This window comes from Dermacentor andersoni, chromosome 3, assembly GCF_023375885.2.
Source record: "Dermacentor andersoni chromosome 3, qqDerAnde1_hic_scaffold, whole genome shotgun sequence".
Classification (NCBI taxonomy): Eukaryota; Metazoa; Arthropoda; class Arachnida; order Ixodida; family Ixodidae; genus Dermacentor; species Dermacentor andersoni.
This window is the reverse complement of record NC_092816.1, coordinates 80,610,100-80,624,584: the sequence shown is the minus strand read 5'-3', so window position 1 is coordinate 80,624,584 and position 14,485 is coordinate 80,610,100. Positions and strand designations below refer to the sequence as shown.

Here is a 14,485-nt window from a genome sequence, read left to right as displayed (position 1 = left end):
ATAAAGAAATAAAAATACATGGCAATGAAAGTGGATAAACAAAACTTGCCGCAGGTGGGTAATTAGTTTTATCTTCAAGGACTAACCTCTGGCGACTTAGGCAGCGCCACTTCTCGCAGCCTTGGCAGTGGATATAGAACATCCTTTCTGCCACAGGCGTCACGTTTACGGGAACATTTTTGGGTGAATGCACCTGGTCAATAAACCTACACATGCATCCTGAAGGCAACAAGCTACTAGATTGGAGACTCTCGCTATGTCATGAATAAGAAGAAAGGATCCTTAGTGTTCCGATTCTTATTGGTCACATCATAAGAAGCCAACAAACAATAACACCAAGGACTGCACAGGAAAAACTACTTGTATTTCTCAACTGATTTAGAGAAATGATAAATACATGGAAATGAAATTTGAAGAAAAACAAGGGGCCGCAGGTTGTGTACGAATCAACGTCGTCGCAATATGCGTTTGATGCTCTGCCATATTTTTCTTTAATTTCGTTATTTCAACTGAGAAACACGAGCAATTTACCTTATGCTGTAATTTGTGTCCTTGTCTGTTTGCTTCTTATATGACTAACAAACGGGGCCCCCTAGATTTCCTTTCTTCTCATTCATTACATAGCGAGGTTCTTTCTTGACGAGCTGACTTCACCCAAAAAAAAAGTTCACATGGTCCTGACGCCTTCGGCAGAAGGGATGTTAACGTCCGCCGCCATGAGTGCTCGCGCTGGCTAACACTACCAGGACTACTTCTAGTAGACAAACAGAAACAGCTCAGAAGGTGAATGGGAAAACGGCAATGCGGTAGCTCCGTTCGTAAGAGCATCGCACGTGTAATGCGAAGACGGCTTGCTGCAATCACAAGTAGTGTGCTCGGCTCCTTCAGGAGTATACTTTCCTCTTGCCAACGTAAGTTAGATAGAGCGATTCACCTCTGTGTTACATCGCATCACGCGAGCAAGAGCATATGTGTGGCGCGCCAGTTCTTGCTGCGTGCGTCTTTCACGGGCGTTACATTGCATAGGAACAAGCTGCTTATGAAAGCGAGAGCGTGCCACTTTGTTTCATTGTTAGCACTGGCAACAAGAATTTTGCCACGCTGTGCATGTTATACTGCTGCGCATTTAGGTTCAGCCTACGTAGCGCACTGCTTTCCTTGTAGCGGTTAGCGCTTTGTCGACATTCGGCGACGTTGTTCCTCTTTCTAGGTCGGGCAGGTCGTAACGGAAGAGCGACGGATTTCACAAAGGTTTAATGAGAAAGAATGTCTAAATTTATTAACCTATTATACCAAGCTTCCTTCTGGCTACTCCTATTTTGCATATAATCAACAGTTTAATTAGTACAGAAGTTACCAAAACGTCCTGCAGAACCCATCTCGCACTGAATGTCGACATTAATGCGATTAGCGTCGAAAGAATGTAACGGCGCTCCGCATTGCAGCTACAGCCGCGCGTCATGTTTCACGCCGTGTGTGTGGGTTCCTCTCTCGTGCTTCCTTCTTGACATGCTGGGTCCTATAGCGGCGTCGCCGCGAAATGCACGCGTCATGTGTGTGTAAATATATAATTCCGACAAGATTCTCTGTATATTATGAAGAAGGTTTGATTCTTGCCGGCACCGGATAATATTTAATATCTTGGGGCTGTTCGGCGAAAGCCGCATCAAGTTATGACATTCTTCGCCGGTCGATAGAAAATATCTCATCGTGCCGTACCCGCCAGAGAAACTTCTTGGTATTGCGGCTGTTTGCGCAAACAAGCACAAGCCGCACCCACAATACCTCTTTTTATACTCTAAGAAAATTTCCGAATAAACGGGTGTAACTTGGCAGTTAGTCCTAAAAGGGCGGTTTGGTCCCTTAAGGAACTAACCGCACGAATGTGTATGCCGTGTGCTAATTTCAGAGAGTAAGTGTTTAGTCCTTGGTCGAAAAGAGAGCAACGGGAGGAGCAACGACAACGTCCCTCCCCATGCACTCCGCTGTTTTCTTCCCTGTCGTGGAGTGATGCGGCGAAAACGGTATTTATTTATTTATTTATTTATTTATTTATTTATTTATTTATTTATTTATTTATTTATTTGTGAGGCCCACAATGTACATAGTTGTACATTGCAGAGGGGAGGGGCGAGAATACATTCCAAGAGTAAGAAACGCAGGATTAATTCTAGGAATCACAGTGCAGGGAACAAAAGGGATATGAAAAAACTAGTAATGTATTCATAACAACCAAAAAAGAGCCTTACGTAATATGAAAATACAGAAAGAGTACACTTTACCAAGCAGACAATGTTCACGAATAAGTACGTAATTAAGCCATTTGCCACCATACATTATTTCATGTTGATTACTGCATTCTTAAAGAGAATGGGGTCACCGATGCTTACTAATGATATACGTAGATTATTCCAGTTGATTGAAGTTCTATAGGAATGATTGTGAGCACGCGACCATGCTACGACGGGGAACGTTAACTTTATGCACATGATCACGACAAGCTGAATAATAAGGCGCAGGGTGGATGCAAAGGGGGCGAAGAGGTGCGTTGTGGTAGCAAATTTTATGAAAAAGGCAAATGTGTTATTACATTCTGCAAAGAAGATAATAATGGGATTTGAAGGGTACTCTTCATTAATGTAACACTAGCAGTGCAATGGTAGTTAGCTACAATGAAACGAACAGAGCGATTTTGCGCTGATTATATTTGGTATATAATGTGATCTGATGAGGATTCCAAACGAATGAGGCATATTCTAATTGGGGGCGGACGTAAGTTGTGTACAACAGCCGTTTTATAATAAAACAGGATCAAGCGAAAACGTTCTCTTCAAGTATCCTATGGAGCGCCTAGCTTCAGATATTAGACATTGTACATGCTGCTTCCAAGAAAGAGCGCTAGTTATATGAATGTCAAGATAACGGTAGCATGTAAACAGATTGAGGTGGTCGGACATTAAGACCCCAATTACATATGTTCTTTAAATCAGATTGAAGGGTAGTTATATCAGAGGCATTAGTTATTTCTCAATACATACCACAATCGTCAGCGAATAAACAAATTTGCGAGGAAATGTTATCAGGTGAATTGTTAATATATTATAAAAATAAAAGAGGGCCAAGGACAGGCCCTTGAGGAACACCGGATTTAACTGAAGCCGCGTTAGATGTGGAGTCATTAGTTACAACAAATTGGGAATGAGACGAAAGGAACGTTTGGATCCAGTTGAGTACTCCCGGGTCAATATTGAGTATTCTCTATAAATGGTGAAAAGTGCGAAGCTTGTGGCTTGTCTATTTACCTGCATGCAAAGAAGCACTTCGCCTCTTCGTGAGAAAATTGCGTGAACTTTAAAAGCTGGAATGTGAAGAGCCATGTCCTTCGGGCGCACACCATAAGTGAGCGATGCACATTAAACAGGCAAGTCATTGATAAACGTATTGGTCAATAGTACCGTTCCTTTCGTTCCAAGGAGATTACAAACAACTGAAGTGACATGTAGCTGAAACGGGAGACGCTAAGTGACTGAGCAATCGGCCTTCTTTGTCATCTTGGCTGCCCCGTTTGAGCTCGCTGCACGTATGCATCGCGTAGTGCCTCAGTTTAAATCTCCCGAAGAATAATAGGGCACATTTCTTTTTGCAGTCGCTTGTGCTTGTAATTACACTCAACTTTAGCCTTTATCAGCATAGCATACACAAAATGCAGTGTCGCTTTTACATTGCCTCACCTGCGTTCCGAAGTTAAACCTTGTGTCAATATCCTGTCCTGTCCACCGACCTGTTGTGGTGTACCTACAAAGGTACATTTCAGCCAAATTACGCTACACCTAAAAGAAGTTTATGATGGACTTTGTATGCAACCGGACTGGTACACCATTTTGTGAGGTGCCTATTCTGACCACCTCTCTAAAGTGAGACCAACATTTCCACCCACAGTATGAACTATGTATTTTCAATGTGTGACTTTCATTGTGCTATATACTCTCTGACTATGCACAACTGGTGAACGTCGGGTTGAATGCTACTGTATTAACTACAATGAAAGAAAAGACCTGTCGGGGTGAAGTAGTTAGAGTGCCTGACTTGTGAACGCGAGGACGTGAGTTCGAATCCTGCTTTCGGGCACATTCTTTTTCTTAGCTCAGTAATTTCTATCAGGGTATGAATGCCTAATTTCTTTAATTACACATTTGCTGAGCATCGGCAAGAATGACCGTTACTCCATCGAGGAGATTCGAGAAAGGGCGACTGTTAGTCCTCGAAGGAGTAGCCGCAGCGGGAGTAATAGTTCATCCCCTCGCACTTACCCCCTAAAGGGAGGAATGGTTCGGCCAGATCAGTTCCTCCCCTAAAGGAGTAACCTCAATACCCCATTTCCTCCTTTTTTTAGAGTGTAGGCAAACATGCTGGTGCTTCAGGTAAAGCTTTTCAAATCCCAATACAATGTTTATCCGACTGAGAGCTGCGCAATATTTTGCATAGCACGTGTTCCCACTGTGCACGGGATCTGCAAACGTTCATTTCGTTCAAATTCCGTCTGAAAGATTCAGTGGAAATCTGTCTATGCGCCTTTAGCAAAAATGAAGAAATATTCCACAAGAAAAGTAAACATTCAGCGCTAACTCAAGATGTAATGTACACGTATTCTACAGGCATGCTTGAGCATCAAGTGTTCTCGTGCGCTTAGCGAAAAAGCATTTATTATTATATTTATTATATTACATTGCGCATTCCAACTAATCAGGAAAACCTAACAAGTAAACAATAATGTAGTTTTTTTATAGCGATACGGTCTGTGGCTACCCTCCGGTAAAATCAAGGCGGCGAACAGAAAATGCCTTGCGACAAAGCCAACTTTCTTGTAATGCTTTGTAGCTCTCCATCTAATATAGGTATCTTAAAGATTTATAGTGAAATTGGCCGCTGAGACGAATATATCATTACGCCTATGTTCATTTACATGTCATAATGTGTTATTTCACAGTGAAGTTGTAAACGTTACAGAATTTTCCTCTGTTGTCAATACATGGGCATCTACGGAGGGAGTATGGCTACAGCAAACGCCTGTATCTCTTCATTTATCAAAACTATCCTATAACAAATAATATGGCAATTAGCCGCTAAGAGGACTGTATCATTACGCCAAGTTTCCTTTCCTTTTCATAAATACGTAGTTCAGAGTGAAGTTGTAAATATTGTGGAATCCCCGTCTGATGTCAATACATGGACTTCTAAGCGCAGGAAACGGACAGCCCCACGTTTGTGCGCAAGAATAAACCTGTAGTTCTTCCAAGTTTCATTCAGCTAATTACCCATAAAGTATTCTCAATCAAAATTTACGAACGAACGTGTTTCGTTTCGTGAACTTCTTGTGACTGCACCTCAGTGAATGCATATCGTCCGTCGCGTCGAGATTGTGTTTAACGGCCACCTGGCCTAAACATCCCTCTGTCGCAGCTACGTCGACAACACCTGCGTCTTTAGAGCACCTTTTGCACGTCCTTAGACTGCTGTCCTTTGTGCTTTAACAATTCGGTATACAGTGTTACACTGACCCCAAAGTACCCACGATGACGCGTCAACGTTCGCGTATAGATTTGACGCTAGCCAAGAACCTAACCGGCGTCATCACACAGCAATCGGCAGCATATAACAGTGACCACAAGGTCATTGTCACTCGTGTGACAAGGTAATTAAAGAGAAAATAGGCAAGACAACAAATGATTGTGTATTCATTTGTATTTCGCATAAATCACATATCGATAACTATAACTGTGATCACCGTACCAACAAAACTCTGTACCCACATAACTTATAGCACTATAGCAGCTTTCATAGTCCACCACCTTTACAGGATCTAATGGCTCCTGCATTTTTTTATTCTCCACTATGCGATTTCATCACTTGTGCACAATCATGTTATCCAGCCTCAACAGAAGACAAGAATGAGAGTACGCTCATATTACTCATGGATTAGGAGTGCCATGAGTGTTTGTAGACGATATTCCAGCAAATCCTTGCGCTTTCTCTCGCAACAAGCAGAATGGCTAACGCTTTAGCAAATCGCCTCTGCGCATGGTGTGGCATCGTCCCGTTCGTTTATTAATTGGAGTACTGTAATTAAAGGAGTGCGCAATAGAAGTCAGTGGTAACGCCGTTAAACAGGAAACCAGTAAGCTATCGCAGGAGACGAAAGATCTGATCAAGAAACGCCAATGTATGAAAGCCTCTAACCCTACAGCTAGACTAGAACTGGCAGAACTTTCTAAGTTAATCAACAAGCGTAAGACAGCGGACATAAGGAACTATAATATGGATAGAATTGAACAGGCTCTCAGGAACGGAGGAAGCCTAAAAGCAGTAAAGAAGAAACTAGGAATAGGCAAGAATCAGATGTGTGCGTTAAGAGACAAAGTCGGCAATATCGTTACTAATATGGATGAGATAGTTCAAGTGGCTGAAGAGTGTTCTAGAGATTTATACAGTACCAGTAACACCCACGACGATAAGGTGAGAGAGAATAGTCTAGAGGAACTTGAAATCCCACAAGTAACACCGGAAGAGGTAAAGAACGCCTTGGGAGCTATGCAAAGGGGGAAGGCAGCTGGGGAGGATCAGGTAACAGCAGATTTGTTGAAGGATGGTGGGAACACTGTCCTAGAAAGGTTGGCCGCCCTATATACACAATGCCTCATGACCTCGAACGTACCGGAGTCTTGGAAGAACGCTAACATAATCCTAATCCATAAGAAAGGGGACGCCAAAGACTTGAAAAATTATAGACCGATCAGCTTACTGTCCGTTGCCTACAAAGTATTTACTAAGGTAATCGCAAATAGAATCAGGAATACCTTAGACTTCTGTCAACCAAAGCACCAGGCAGGATTCCGTAAAGGCTACTCAACAATAGACCATATTCACACTATCAATCAGGTGATAGAGAAATGTGCGGAATATAACCAACCCTTATATATAGCCTTCATTGATTACGAAAAAGCATTTGATTCAGTCGAAACCTCAGCAGTCATGGAGGCACTACGGAATCAGGGTGTAGATGAGCCATATGTAAAGATACTGGAAGCTATCTATAGCGGTTCCACAGCCACCGTAATCCTCCACAAAGAAAGCAACAAAATCCCAATAAAGAAAGGCGTCAGACAGGGAGGTACGATATCTCCAATGCTATTCACAGCGTGTTTACAGGAGGTATTCAGAGACCTGGAGTGGGAATAATTGGGGATAAAAGTTGATGGAGAACACCTTAGCAACTTGCGATTCGCTGATAATATTGCCTTGCTTATTAACTCAGGATACCAATTGCAATGCATGCTCACTGACCTGGAGAGGCAAAGCAGAAGGGTGGGTCTGAAAATTAATCTACAGAAAACTAAAGTAATGTTTAACAGTCTCGGAAGAGAACAGCAGTTTACGATAGGTAGCGAGGCACTGGAAGTGGTAAGGGAATACATCTACTTAGGGCAGGTAGTGACCACGGATCCGGATCATGAGACTGAAATAACCAGAAGAATAAGAATGGGCTGGGGTGCGTTTGGCAGGCATTCTCAAATCATGAACAGCAGGTTGCCACTATCCCTCAAGAGGAAAGTGTATAACAGCTGTGTCTTACCAGTACTCACCTACGGGGCAGAAACCTGGAGGCTTACGAAAAGGGTTCTGCTGAAATTGAGGACGACGCAACGAGCCATGGAAAGAAGAATGATAGGTGTAACGTTAAGGGATAAGAAAAGAGCAGATTGGGTGAGGGAACAAACGCGGGTAAATGACATCTTAGTTGAAATCAAGAAAAAGAAATGGGCATGGGCCGGACATGTAATGAGGAGGGAAGATAACCGATGGTCATTAAGGGTTACGGACTGGATTCCAAGGGAAGGAAAGCGTAGTAGGAGGCGGCAGAAAGTTAGGTGGGCGGATGACATTAAGACGTTTGCAGGGACAACATGGCCACAATTAGTACATGACCGGGGTAGTTGGAGAAGTATGGGAGAGGCCTTGGCCCTGCAGTGGGCGTAACTAGGCTGATGATGATGATGAATTAAGGACACACCTGCAGCCTCCAGGGCAAGCAGACATTATCCCTGTGGTTGAAACAAGAGTGCACTGCAAGGAAAGAGCAAATAAACAGTAAATTATATTGATAAATAAAGACTAAACACCAGGAACTTCCAGTTCAGAACTTTAACTGGCATGCCAGTCTATGTCTGTCGCCTCTGTCTTTTAGCTTAGTGCTGCATCAAGTGGCAGCTTCCATACGCATTATCGGTTTTTCTTAATGGTTGTCAAAATGTGAAAACACCACAGTTGCGTAAAGTGGCACTTCACTAGTACTGCACAGAAAAAGAATGATGCAAAGTTGGTGTGTATAAAAAGTTGCATGAGCGCTTCTTTATGTTTACTGCACACTAAATGTTTCTGTGCTGAACCAGGCTTTGAAACCCCCACAATTTCGGTTTCTATTACAAGCTTCGGTTTCTCTCTTTCTAATCAAGCAACCTTGCATGCCCACAATTCGGCGTCCCTTCTCTCCCCTCTTTTCTTGTTGTCCTTTCTACCAGTGTCGCATCATTGTCGCAGCACCGCGTTTTTACGATGGTTGGCATACATTAAGTCCAATGCTTTAGAGTGTTGCCACTCTCTGTGACCTGTCCGAGGAGTGGCCGCTACATCAACGCGCGTCATAGCCGCGCCGGGCCTCTGACGACGGCCATGATGCTTCACATCATGGCCGTCGTCAAAATGACGCCATTGGACCTTCAGCCGGGTTTGTCCAAGATGAGCCCAGACCGCACCCTCTTGCAGCACGCAGCAAGAGAGAGCCAGCCGACGCTCTCATGTTCAGGACACTCGCCGCGGTCTACATGCCCCGGACGCTCAAATGTAACTACAAAAAACACACTCGCCCCCAAAACAAGGGTCGTGGACGCCGCGGCGCGCACAGCTGCGGCGTTCACAAAAAAATATTAGGTGGCACTGAATCTAGAAAAGGCAAAGCTGGAATCACAAATAGAGGCGTTGTGCTAGGAGGGAGAGGCAGCCACCCCGAAAGCGCAGACTGACGTACTGGAGGCTGATGAATAAGAAGCGAAGCGCATCACATCTGTCGGGCCGTTTCGCAAGAGCCCGAAGACCGCGTTTAGCGTTCACTCGACTTGGTGCTTAGCCAAGCTCCAGTGAAAACACAGTGAGTAAGTGAGTGAGTGAGTGAGTGAGTGAGTGAGTGAGTGAGTGAGTGAGTGAGTGAGTGAGTGAGTGAGTGAGTGAGTGAGTGACACAACTTTATGGAAGAAAACAGTGGATTGAGGCTGCACCAGGGGCGGCAGAGAAACCCTTGTCTTCCAGCCGCCTCTCGAGGTCGCAGGATGGCCCATAGCTGGCCTTGGGGAGGTGAGCTGATCAGCGCGGCTTTCCACTGCGCCTCAAGCTGTTCTCAAGAGACGGCATTTTGATCCTGTACATGTGAACATTCCCATATAATGTATGCTAGGGTGGCCTGTTCGGTCTGACACAGTTTACACAACTCATCCGGGTACAGTTCGAGGTAGATGCGATGCGGGTGAACCGCATTGTTGAAAGTTCTGGTTTGAAGTCTCCTACAGTCAACCGCCAGAGATCTTTCTAATTTGGAGCTAGGAGGTGGGACTGTCCGCATCAAGTTTTGGTAGATGACGTCAAAGAATATCAACGTTCTGTCCCTCTCCTTCTAGGCCTTTCCGCTAGTTCCTGGACAGTACGGCAAAATATTTAGTGCGGCGAGACCTTGTTAGATCACTGCTGAGAAATTTCGATGATCAAAAATTTCTAAATCATGGAAAGCAACGTTTCAGGGAATGGCGCGCTGTCTGCATTCAAATCAAATCAAGCGTATCCTTTACAAAAAAAAGGAAACCGTTACATTTTCGTTTTACAGACGAGGGTCCCAAAGTCGAAGTCTGTAACCGGAACCCTCGGTTACAGAGTTACGGTTACGATTATTGGCCTTATAGTCCAAAAAAGAACTTATCCCTTATAAAAGCGGCTGGGGGCAGAATCGTCAAGCTACGCAAAAAGGCTCAAGTCAGTCTATGTTGCCAACCCCGAAGCTGGTCTAAACCTTGTTTGGGAAAGGCTTGAGGACTGTTACAGCCTAGCAGAAATTGTAGAGAATGGCCTTCCTAAAAGGGTCTAAAACTGTCCCAGGTTGTCGGAGAAGGACACACAAGCTGCGAGAACTGGGAGACCTTATCCTGGAAGTGTAGTGTGCGAAAGCCGACCCACACTTCCCCGAACACAACCACATGGATACCGCCAGATGGGAGCCCCCAATTGTGGAAAAACTGCCACCACGTCTGCAAGAAGCGTGTATTTCCAAGGGTTCAACGTATAGGCAAGACCATGACGTAGCCTTCCATCCGTTTGTCTTCTTTTGCGAGTTTGCACGCGACCAGGCAAAAGTGAGAAAGTATCCAATCTTCACGCGCAGCTCCACAGGTAATACTGTCCAAAAGTACCCGAAAAACGACAAATGGGCAATAATTGAACGCTACAGGAAGACACCCATTTCTGCTACTTTCCCCGATGTTTCCCCGAGGTGGTGTGTCTGAGCCCTGCTCAGACACACCACCTTCCACAGTACGCAAAAAGGTGTAGAACTTGACAAAAGCTTGTCCTTTGCGCAAGAAGCCGCACCCTTTGCAGAAATGTGGAGCATTTTGTGATACGCACACGCTGAGCGCCAAGTTTCTTTGAAGTAGCTTAGCTTGTGCTTGAAATGTCGCATGACTACCGATCATTTCGCGAAGGACGGTAAGGTTATTCCCACGTGCGCACACCGTTGTATTGACAAGCCTGCTACAGCACTTCATCAGTAGAGTCCCTACAATGTGTATCACAACTCCAAGCATAACAACAAAAGCGACAAGCTGAACTGCGAGCCGAAACTTCCTGAGGTTTCCTGAATGTGTACAGTAGTGTATGAAAGTGGCGACGATGGCAGCTGCTGCTTTGTAGACGTCAGCCACCCAAGTCGGCCTCGAAACAAAGTGAGAATCTATGCCATCCTTGATTTTACCAGTAAGGACATAATTATTTGATCTTTTTGGGCTAGATGGTTGAAGGTATCGATGACGTGGAGAAGTCACTACTGCATCGCGCTCGCCTCAAGGCTTTTGCTTTACTGATACGCAGCGTTGGCTGTAGTTCTGAAATTCTTCCTGTGCTTTGCAGAGGCATTTCGAGAGTTCATAAAGTCCGCAGCAAAGAAATATACATGTTGATGCACCCATCGCATGCACCCTGGGTAATAGTAGGCAATATCTGCGATTACCGCCAGCGCACGTCGACTGTGTCAGGAACTTCAAAACCATTGTACATAAAAAAGATCGCCCTTCTCTCATAAAACATTGCCCAAGCCACTACCTACCTAAATAATACACCTACGTTAAATCACAGTGCACGCGGCTTTTCGAGCTAGTTCTCTCAGCTATACAAGACCCCTGTCACGATGTTGCAAGACAACCAGTCTTCTCTTTCCGTGGAGGGCAGCAAGCTTTTGAGAATCATGAACACTGAGTCCTACAAGAATTAACCAGGCAGCGGGGTGGCCCCCCTCCCCTTTTCGTTCTCCAAGAAAGCGGCTTCCTAACAAGAGGCTAACGCAGCGTCGCCTCGCCTGCTTGAAATGCATGCTCGAGAAGCAACACAAGCATTGGTGCATTTTGTAGAATTCATGGAAGAAATGTTCAATAGTGGCCACGCTGAAGACCCGCCACCCATCAAAAAGGTCAAATAATGCTTGTACCTTCCCAGCTTTGGACTGTGCCATCCACAGTAGCTAGGTGAAGCTAGAGTTGTGCTTCATTCTAATGCACAGTACAAGAACACCAGTTTGAACAGCGTTCTGCTCGCTGGAGAAGACTTGGCGAATGGTCTGTTAGGCGTGCTCATCTCATTCAGGAAGGTTGTTACTGTGACAGCGGATATTCAGCACATGTTCTTCTACTTCAGCGTCCGGTAAGGTTATAGAAACTACCTACGGTTGCTGTGGTTTTTCAACGTTGACATTCGTAATGACGTTATAGAGTAGAGGATGACGGTGAACGTTTTTGGTAACAGTCCGTCGCCAGCTGTTGCAAAATATACCCTTCCGAGGATGTAACGGGAAGCGGAAGAATTCGGCGCGACTGCTAGACAGTTTGTGGGAAAGATTTTCATGTTGACGAAGGACTGAACTGCATTCCCACGGATAAAAAACTATTAGCGCATTGAAGCGCATGCAACGCATGTTAGGAGATTGGAACTTTAGGCCACACAAAGTCAGTTCTAACAGCACTGCTGTGATGAATGTGCTTCCAAGGGACAACAGCGCAAAAGACTTGAAGGATCTTGACATTGGCGTCGACGCCGCCCCTCCCCCCGCAACGCCTTGCAATGAAGTCTGGAATTCTGCGGGGAGCTGAAAGCAGACGTATTCCCCTCCAGGGTTTCGAAACAAGAGACCATTCACATGGCGCGGCATCTTGTCGACCGTGAACATTTTCTGCAACCCTCCAGGATATGTTCACAGGTTTACATGGGCGTCGACGCACCCGTCACGCGCCGCAGTTTGGGATTCTGCTGGGAGTTGAAGGGAGACGTATCCACATTCAGTGTTTTGAGACAATGGAGACCATTCATATGGCGTGGACGCTTGTCGACCGTGAACATCTTGGCTAACCCTCCAGGATTTGTGGCTCCCATCACCATCAAAGAAAAGTGTGTTCTCCATGACCTTATCACAGAGACGTGTGCTGGGGATGCCCCATTCATTGATAACAAGAAAAAGAGGGGAAAGACTGGAAGGATTCCTAGAAGGCCCTTGAAGATTTACGTGTGCCTCGCACGTACGTACCCGCCAAGCTATATAAGGCCCGTAAGTAGGAAATCGCACATCTTGTCAGATGTATCAAACAAGACAGTCGCCGCTGTGGCGTATCTGAAGATTACGGACCAAAACCGTGCGTGTCACGTGGAGTTTTTAATGGAGAAATCTAAGCTAGCACCATGTCCTGAGCAAGCTGCTCCTAGGCTCGAGCTCTCGGGCGCAGTATTGGACGTGGAGCTGGCAGAACTCACCGAAAGAGAAATAGATGTTATGTTGGACTCCGTAACTTCTAATGTGACACCAAGGCCGGCCTCACCTATATATATAGAGATAAGGAGGTTCTACGTGTACGTCAGCAACCATGTGCAACGCATTAGGAGATCAAGTGGGGTGGATCAGTGGCACTATGTCCCGACCAGTATTAAGGTGAAGAAGGTTCGTACCCACACTGCAGCTTCGGGCGTCAGGCTAGCGGACTCGTCCAAAATTTCTACGATGCCACGAAGAGTGTTTATAGGTCCTGCAGCGCAGGTTTGAACGCATTGGTTCTGATCTTGACACCGACGCGAAGCCTCAAGCTAGTAGGCTTGCCACTATTGTGAGCATGAGATGATTTGACAGTTGTAGCTTCGGGCTCTTCTCGGGTTGGACCAGTTTGACGCATGCGATGTCTGTTCTCGTACGCGCGGCAAGCAACTTTTCCAACAGCAAGTCTGTTCAATACCTTGGTTTACTGAATCCGACTTGAACCTTCGCAAAACACCTGGCTCGAGCAAAGAACGTCATAATTCGTTAGTACAGCGTGAGGCATACTCAGAAGTGCCTATATCAAGAGAACATCATCCCATTCCCATTCTTTAGCCCATTGTGGAAGCTCGATTGATGGGTCGATGGCAAGGGACTGCCGAAAATGAGCGGTCGTCTAAAGGAGGCACAGAGGAGACGGGACGAGTCTATACCGATTGTCATCCCTGAACACCACGATGTTGCCATGTTCCTCGCACGGCACATCACGAAGTGGGCAAGCACCAAGGTCGACACCTAATCTTGGAAGCGATCCGAGCCGCCGGATTCTCGATCATTGGGGCTAAACGTTCGTTCTCCCCGTACATAGATAAATGCGTTAGATGCTGCAAGCTAAGAGGCAACAAACAAGAGCAGAAAATGGCAGGCCTGCCAACGGAGCGGCTTAGCATAAAGCCCCTTTGAACTACATGGGTACTGATGTATGCAATCCATGGGAAGCGAGGGCATGTCGCACTGGAGGTGGTGAAGCACCCTCTAGTGCGACATAAGATTCAGACAAGTTTGTCCTGGTATATATATATATATATATATATATATATGTGTGTGTGTGTGAAAATAAGTAAATTTCAATTGAACCTTCTGCCAATAAAAAGCGGTACATATTAGGTGGCGTATAGTTCCCCAAGTTCATGCCAAGTAGGTTAACAGAAGATACATACTGGCTTATACCTAGTCAGCCGAGTTAGTTTCCAATATATACATTGAACAAAGGTATATTCTAGTGGCGCTTACTTATAGGTCCAATTTTGCATCAGATTCTTTGAAGGGTGGTTCAGAGGAAGTGGCACATACCCAGTGCGCCAAGCTGGCATTAAAGAA

At 45.3% G+C, this 14,485-nt stretch overlaps 1 long non-coding RNA gene across 1 annotated transcript in view; it reads right to left on the bottom strand.

The window, feature by feature from the left end:
* Positions 1–8,054: 8,054 nt before the first annotated feature.
* LOC126544278 (uncharacterized) overlaps positions 8,055–14,485 on the bottom strand; it is a 73,546-nt gene continuing 67,115 nt past the window's right edge. Inside the window, exon 5 of the long non-coding RNA XR_011893017.1 lies at positions 8,055–8,121. This is a non-coding gene — a long non-coding RNA (uncharacterized lncRNA). The remainder of the gene's footprint in view (positions 8,122–14,485) is intronic.